This window comes from Monodon monoceros, unplaced genomic scaffold (assembly GCF_005190385.1).
Source record: "Monodon monoceros isolate NGI ecotype Baffin Bay Population unplaced genomic scaffold, NGI_Narwhal_1 Super_Scaffold_22, whole genome shotgun sequence".
Taxonomy (NCBI): domain Eukaryota; kingdom Metazoa; phylum Chordata; class Mammalia; order Artiodactyla; family Monodontidae; genus Monodon; species Monodon monoceros.
The window spans coordinates 20,460,312-20,468,864 of NW_021703779.1; positions in this window are offsets into that span (position 1 = coordinate 20,460,312).

The window sequence follows — 8,553 nt, forward strand, 5'->3', positions numbered from 1 at the left end:
TAATGAGTATGGTCATTTCAAAGCCCTTTACATTCATTATCATGTTTTATACCTGAAGATCTCCTTACCTGGGAGATAGCATCATCATCTTTATCATTCTGATTTTTATGAAGAGAAATCTGAAATACGGTGATGAGACAGAGCTAGATGGAAGACCATATTTGCTGATGGCTAGGCCAGTAGCCAAACTACTTCAGTTTTTGCTGCTAGGCGGACCACAGGAGGTAATGGCATTCACCTGAGGCTAAACTTTTCGACTCATGGAAGAAAAGGCTTTTCCACAACTAGAATAATCCCCTTTACAGTATTCAGAAGATGCCTGAAGGTGGAAGCAAAGCAGCCCCAGAAATGCCAAGTCTTGTGCTTTTTCTGAAAAAGGATTCTTTGATTTTTTTTTCTTCTCTCACTTAGACCCTCCTAGGAGCTGCCTCCGATGTAACTTTTCTAGAATTCTAATATTTGTGAACATGTAAATCAGATTTTACTATTAATTAATTCACCAACATAATGCCATTCACTAGAAGGAAGTTATCAGCCATGGGGAACAGAATGCCTTGTAGCTCTGTCATTTTTAAAAGTCAAAGCAAGAAGTACACAGTTCTAATAACAGAAGAGATGAAGCGCTTTGTTCTTAGGTTATGCTCTGGAGTACAATTTTTAAAGGGATTAAATATATAAACATCAAAGAAAGACTGCCCCGAAGCTAAGAATTGTATCAGGAAACCCCCTGCTTTCTTATGTCCCCTATGCTCATACATAAGACAATGGATCTGGTGATTATAATGGTCTCTGTTCACTTTACACAGTAAGTAAAGGAAGAGAATTAAAGAATCTTTCCTTTGCAGTATAATGACTACTGGTGAACCACTAAAAAATGGAAGAATTTCAACAGGCATAAGGTCAGAGTCTATTTGGTTGCTTTTTCTGCTATGTATTTTGGAACCACTTGACAGTTTTCCATTTTAACATTTTGAGGGATTTTTCTTGGTAGAATCCAGACAAGGACTGCAGAAATTTTGCCATCTGCAAAAAGAGTGGGTTGGATTAGATCAGCAAACACTTTGGGTTCCATAACAATATTTTTGTTGGTCCACAGAACTCCTCTAAGGAATACCAACATCAGAAATGAATACAAACACTGAAAAACTGATTGATGGATAGGCCATTGATATTGACACTTTACAACACTATTAAATGAGTAGTAAATACAGAAATAGCATGAAATTGTTTATAATATTCATAGCACATTATATTAGCTGATAATGATGTTTTTTACACTTCATGATATTCAGTCAAGGCATTTTAGAAAAGGAATCAGGTAATTTTCTGCTTAAAAGAATGATTGAACAGGAAAACATGGATTTAGGTATCAGATAGGCCTGGATTCTATTTATACTTCCATTACAGTGTAACCCTGAACAAGACAGGTAATCTCTTTAATCCTCAATTTCCTCTCTTTAAAATGGGTTTGACAATACTTACAGCCCACAGAGTGATTTTGCAAATTACATGGACTAAGATACGGGAAAGTGCCTAAGGCTAAACTTAGCACATAAAACACAGGAGAATATTCTTTTCCTCATTTTCTATCATTCCTGTGAGTTTTCAGCACAATCACTCCTAAAATTCAAGAGACTGTAGTTTAGAATTTGTTCTAACATTTTCCTTTAAATGTCCCCCCTCAACACAAACACACCACAAATGCATCAAATTATTGGGCACAATTTTAAATATGATCATATTGGATTTAATGGTCTACCAGTTTAAACTTATTTCCATTTTAAGTGACCTGGCTTAGAAAAAAATGATCAACTCCCTGATTATATTAGTTTAAAGAAACTCTTTAGCTCTAAAATTTCCCTAAAACCAATTTAGAAGTGATAGAGGCTGGAAAGGGGAGGAGTCACTAGGTTTTAATGGATCTGTCCCTGGTGCTGAAAGTGAATAAAGTACCTAAACTCTCCTCATTTAGATGCAGTGGAAGGAAAGCCAGCTTCACTTAATGAAAAACCTGAGTTGCACTTAGATTTCAAGAAAGTGCCATTACTCAGGAATTCCCAGAAAGAGGAGCGGTCATCTTTGACCAAGCGCAAAACTTTAGGACCATCCCAAGGGAAGAGAGAAGGGGGCCTCTATCAGCCCAGCCCAGTGGTCAAAAGCCTATCAAAAACTGATACATAATATTTACATCTCATTAACGTGTAGGTATCTATAACATTAGATAACAAAGAAGCTCAAAACAGCAAGATGCTAGCTCAAGGCTAAAGGTATTCTAAGGCTGGAAACCAACCAGATATCATCTATGCCTTTTTTGTTGCCTCTCCTCTAACCCTTAACTCTGGTTCCTATTTTAATTCTCAGTATATTTATCCAACCCTATTAGACTAAAAATGTCTTGAGAGCAGGGAATCCCTCACTCAATTTCTCCTAGTTGTTGACCTCAGTAGAAACTTGCTCACGGAAATAATTCAAATAAAATTGTTCAATCAAGTTAAATTAATCAATGTTGTTTTGGCAGTCAGAGAAAGCTTATTAGATATATGAGCTAGGATTTTAAGAGAACCTTGAAGGACGGAAGGATTTTGAAAGATGGAGAAAGGGCAAGGCCACGTTTTCTGTTTCTGAGGAGAAAAAAAAGCAAGCAAAGATTTGGACCCGGCCATCTCAACCTACTGGTGGCATGGTGAGCCCAGACACCCAAACAGCGTCTTTCAAAATGTTTCTCCCTGAATCGATGCATGAAATATCCCTCTCTTAGCCCTGGAGTCCTATGTTTGTTTGTTCAAGAAAATTATTTTGCATGACTTTTTCCCCTATGTCACGATTGATCATTTTTCTACAAGACTCATGATGATATTGAGAGCCTACTGAGTTGGCAGAATATCCTGGAAGACTCAGATATCCAATCAGCACACTTTTCAGAGGGGATCATCTACACACAGCAGCGTGCCTCTTTATCTTAAGCAACCTATTAGGACTGGCCACACACATGTGTCCTCTCTTCAACTGCAAGTTTAAACTATCTTTAGAAGTCTCCCTTTGTGTAAACTTTCTGTGAATACAGTGTTGCTCTGCATAAAACGGTTTTTTGGTCAAAATAGGGCTGAGTCCCAGGAGATATTTTACGGAGGCATCCCCGCAAAAAACACTGATGTTTGCCAGGGGACCCTCCCCACTCTGAAAGGAAAATGCTTGGTACACTTTTTCCTTCCCTGCATCTGTTTCCATTCTCCAAGAAATCTTACCTAGATGGCATCTTTTAGGATGGCAGAAGCACCCACCACTTAGAAATCTATCAGGCTTATTGAGATCAGGATAGTATAAAGTGACGATAAACACACCATGCTACGTACTGCCCTAAACTGCAGCCACCCAACTTTCCTATGCATGACCCTGCTGTACATGAGATCATGTACAATGATTTCATGGTTGACATAGAGCAGTTTAGATTTAAGATATACGCATGAAAATAGTTTGTTTCTGAGGCAGAAAATGGTGGTGTGATTATTGAAAGCTAATGTTTGACATACTTGCGAGACCAGAGAATACCCTTGTTTCTAACCTTTTCAAACCAAATAAGCTTCTCCTTTGGGTCCACACTCCTTCCACACCATGATCGATCCCTCTGGCATCTCTGAGCAATACTGAGCCAAGAGACTGACTCCAAATGTAACAGATGATAGAAATCCCCTGCCCCCAAGCAGGAATACTTCATTTATTTGACCAAGAAATGTAATCCCTGTGAAGGAATGCCCTTGTCCCTTCCAATTGAACAATAATCAGAAAGACATTGGTTAGGTAGGAGCTGTCCACTTAAAATGTAGTGATGGATATTTGACCCTAAGAAAATAGAGATGCAGTCAGACATTCACCTACAGGCTGTTCATCTCACTGCTATTTACAAAAGTAAAAATTTTAAAAACCTAAATGTCCAGCAATATGGTACAAGTTGAAGTTTCAGCCATATGATAGAATTCTACGCAGCCATTAAAATGTCTTATAGCAATATTAATTGACTATGAGAAAATGCTCATAATCTATTCAATGGGAAAAATGTTTATCAAAGAGAATGTTTATTATAACCCTCTATTTTAGAAAAAGGCAGTGTATAAACATTGTATATGCACTGCCAAAGCCCTCCTGCCAAAGACCACCAGGAACGTGCCAATAATCGAACACGTTGGCTTTATTTTTCATTGCAGCCACGGAGAACACGCACCATGGAGAGCTGAGGGGCGTCTCAATAAGAAGGTGTTAGAGAAGACTTCTCATAGGATTTGGGCTCGTGTTAATGATTTGGGTAAGGTTTAAAGCAGTGGGGCTTGCTCTGGTTTGGATGCTCTCGGGAAGCAGGCATAGTTTTATAATTGTGTCTTACTAAATCTTCACCTGGAGGGAGAGAAGACTAGAGCAAGGCTAAAGCTGTCATTTGCTTTTTAACACACCACAACAGTCACTCATATTAGCCAGGGTAGGAACATGTTTGGTCATTTTTGTGGTTTGGACAAGGTTCCTGTTTTGTCTGTGTTCAGACATGATTATGGAGTGTTCCTAATTTTGTCTGGATCCATCACAGTTACAGAGTGACCTTATCTGCCATTAGTGTTTTGGGAATGGTTTTTGCTCAACAGGAGAACACCAAAGCATAGTTGTGAGCAGGTCCTAGCAACCCCAAGTCCCAGCAGATTATACCAGGCCAGCTTCTGCATGGCAGGGGCTGACTTTCTTTTTCACACACGCGCACACACACACACACACACACACACACACACACACATATTCAGTCACAGAAAACTAGAATTGTAACAAATATCATTTACTGTTTGTGATATTCCAGGCACCATTTTAAGTGCCCTACATTTTTAACCCATTTAACCTTCACGGCAACTCTATGTAGTAAGTACAATCAATATTCCCATTTTCCAGAAGAGAAAAGTATGGCATAAAGAGGTTAAGTTACTTACCCAACAAAAGTAGTAGAGCAAGGATTTAACTTAGTGGCTATGGACCAATAGCCTTAACCTCTACATTATGTTGTCTATGTGTACAATAAATTATTAATAGAGGTTACCTTTGAAAGGTGATGAAAGTACAGGAATACAGGTGTCTTTCTCTTTTTCTTGTTCTTATTTTCTAAATTTTCTAAAATTAATATGTATCAATTTTTAACCAGAAAAAGGAATAATTTACAAATGTACTTATGGAAGCTCTGTACCCAAGCCAAGGTCATCGTCCTAATGCAAACCCAAGTCTTTGGTGGCGGCAATGCTCCCCTGAATGTCTGAATCAAAAGAGAAGACAAATCAAATCGGGAGGAGGCAACGCCCTCCCTGCGCGCGCGCACTCTTTCTCTTAACTCCAACTCAATTTAGACAATTTCCAAAATTAAAAAGTGGCAGGAAGACCCACTCTCAGGCCGGTCCGTGTGTCTGAATTAAAGCCGGTAGGGTATGTTCCCCCCAGTATACCGAAGAACAATTAGGAACCGAGTTGGGAGGACTAGAAGCAAATGTCTCGGTCTCCAAGGTAAGGCCCTTTCCTCGTGGGAGAAAACACCCCCAACCGGCCCGGTGAGCACCGCTGCGTTTGTCCCGCTCTAGGACTCAGCCCAGGCACTGAGAGCGGGGATGCCAGCTCTTCAGCCCGCGTGAAGGCTTATAGTAAAAGGCCGAAAATTCTAGGGACGGGAGGGAACCATTTGGAGGGACAAAGACTTCAGAATGCAAAGAGCTTTGCCGAAATGTTAAAGGCTCCCCAGCAGACCTGTCGGCTGGTTTCCCTTCTCTTACTTCTGGCGCTGCGCTGGCACCAGAGCAACAGGCAACATCTTTGTTTGCTCCCCGCGCAGAGACCGACTTTAGGCCTCCTGAGACGTGCCCACCCACCAGCTGCCGCCGGCTCGGCCGCAGAGAACGGTGCTCGCAGTAATTCCCACTGCCACCGTTCCCCCCTCCCTCCGCCGGCCCTTTCCTTCTTTCCGAGTGCCCCGGCCGAGAGCCAGGCGAGGCATCCACCCTGCCATTTAGCACCTCGGCTGCGCAGTGGTGGGTGGTTTCCCAAAGCGTGTGCCCTCGCAGCCGCTCGCGCTCGAGTCGCCGCTAGCAGGGGCACAAGTCAATGAGGCTTTTCCCTCCGCGATCATCGTGAATCAGCAAAGCGCTGCAGAGCAGCCGCGTCTCCGCGAGCAGAAATTAAGATGACGGGGGAAGGGCACAAGTGGAGTGTTGCAGGGGAATTTCGAGCCCCTCCCGGGAACGGCAGTTCTGAGGGGGTGGGGGGGAGCGCTGTCGGCTGGAAGCTGCTGGTGAACCAGAGGGAGCCTTTGGAAACAGAGAGCGGTGTGGGGAACAGCGAGGTGGAGCTGAGAAAGTGGACGAGAGTACGGCTGGGCAGAAGGACCTAGGGAGCGCAGGCAGAGCTGAGCGGGTGCGCCCCCGGGGTGGGCAGCGCAGCAGTTGCAGGTGTTGCTGAGGGAATATAGGACGGAGGGTCTGGTGTGGGGAAAGGGAGAAGAGGAACCAAGAAAGGAGGATTTCCTGGCCCACGACTTCCTGTTTCTGACGTGCAAGTTCCCAAGTTCAGTTTGAGAAGTGGAGGGCCGCTTGGCATTGGGGAATCTGGGCTGGGAACGTTAGGGAAATACCCCCCCTAGTCGCGGTCTCCCATCCATCTCCCTCTCCCTCTCCTCCTCCTCTCTTCCTCTCCCTATCCCGTCTTCCTTCAGCTTTGATTAATATGCATGCCCATGCTCAGTAGGGCGGGCCACACTCCAGGGACCGCGCCTCCAGTCACCGCCGCCTCTCACTTGACCCTTGGCACTAAAAAGCTAAGCAGGAGCGACCGGAGGCGTGGGGTGGGAAGGCCGAGCGCTCAAAGCGCGAAGCCTGGGGACCCCTCTCCGCGCCCCGGTCCCCACCCCCCTGGCCGGACCGAGCGCCCCAGCGGCCCAGACTCCGAGATCCCGCTTCGGTCTGCGTTGCAACGGATGGACCCCGGGGATTGGAGCGCACAACGAACCGCGCTAAATTGTACCTGTGCGTGGCCGTTCCCGCCGCCGCCGCAGGTCTATCCCGGGCCCGAAGCCGGCGCCCGCCTTCTCGGGGAATTCTTTGGAGGGGGTGTGCGAGGGGAGCCACAGTGGCTGCCTTCTAGCTCACGGCTGGCGCGCACAAGCACACGCCCAACTTTGCCGAGCCGTCGGCGCCCCCCGGGTTCCCCCGCGCCCCCTGCGGCTCGGCACTCTCGGAGACCACATCTCTCCAGGTCTGAGATAAGGTGTCCCCCGCTCCTACACTCGCCCATTTGAGGAGGAGAGGGCGGGGTGGAGGAGAGAAGGAGAGTAACGCTACAGACTCCCTAACCAGCTGTTCACAAACACTCTATGCCCGCAGGGGCGCCCGCTCCAGCCCCGCCGCACCAGGTCCCCCAGACCCGCCAGTGACGACAGAGAGAGGAGGAGGAGGAGGAGGAGGAGGAGGAGGAGGAGGAGGAAGAGGAGGAGGAGGCGGCGGCGGCAGTGCGGAGAGGCGGGAGTCCGGTAGCAACAGAGCCCTGGCGACCGGCGGCTCCACCGACTGACCATCATTATCAGCACTTTTATTACCGGGGGACGGTGTGGGGAGGTTGAGGGGCGCGCAGCAGAACTGTCCAACCCACTCTGGAGTGCCCCTAATTGAGAGCGAGAAGAATCTCCAGAGGCGCCTTTGGAGTGGACGTGCCCCAGACGCACAACCGGACTCTGTGGTCCCGCGGAAGCTGCAATGTTGGGGATATTTTAAATGGCTCTTACTTGAGAGGAGGCGTGATTTCCACGTTCGAGCGTCTTCGCTCCCCACCCCCTCTCCGCACCAGCCAGTGCGCGCCACCACCTGAGCCTGGCGAGAGAGCCTGGGCGCACGCAGTCTTCAGCCTCTTCCTTTCCGCCTCTGGGGGGATTCGGCTCTGAGCGGGTCCGCCCGACGCCCCCCGGGAAAACTCTTTACTTTTTGTTTGGAAAATCGGGGCCATTTCTTTATTCATCTCTGGGTCTCCCCGGAGGAGGACAGGGGAGGGGAGGGCGTGCGCGGCGGGCCGGGCCGGGGGAGGGGAGTGCGGGGAGGGGAGGGACTGGGTGTAGCCTGGAATTCTCCGTCCTCGTGCTCCTAGGCTGGCGCGCAGAAGCTCCCCGCGATAGCGCCGCCGCCACTCCCCGCGCCACCCCGTCGTTGGCCTCGGGGGTCGGGTGAGTGGGGTCATGACGCGCCGCGGGGGCTGCCCCGGGCACCTCCGGCGCTGAGCCGGGACGCTGCCCCGCCGCTCCGAGCCCCTCTGGCGGGGAGTCGGCGGGGGGTGGGGAGGGCGCACGGGGTAGGGCGGGGTGGGGGCGGCGCGGAGGCCGCCAAGCTGGGGGGCTCTCAGGGCCGGCGCGGCCGCGGGCAGGAGGGCGTGTCTCCGGCCCGAGGGGACCCTCCCGAAGCGCGGCGCGGGACTCCCCGATGGTGGTGCCGCGGCTCCGGGAGAGCACCGGGTCTCGCCTCCGCCGCCGCCGCCGCCGTCGCCGCCGCCGCGGGCGCC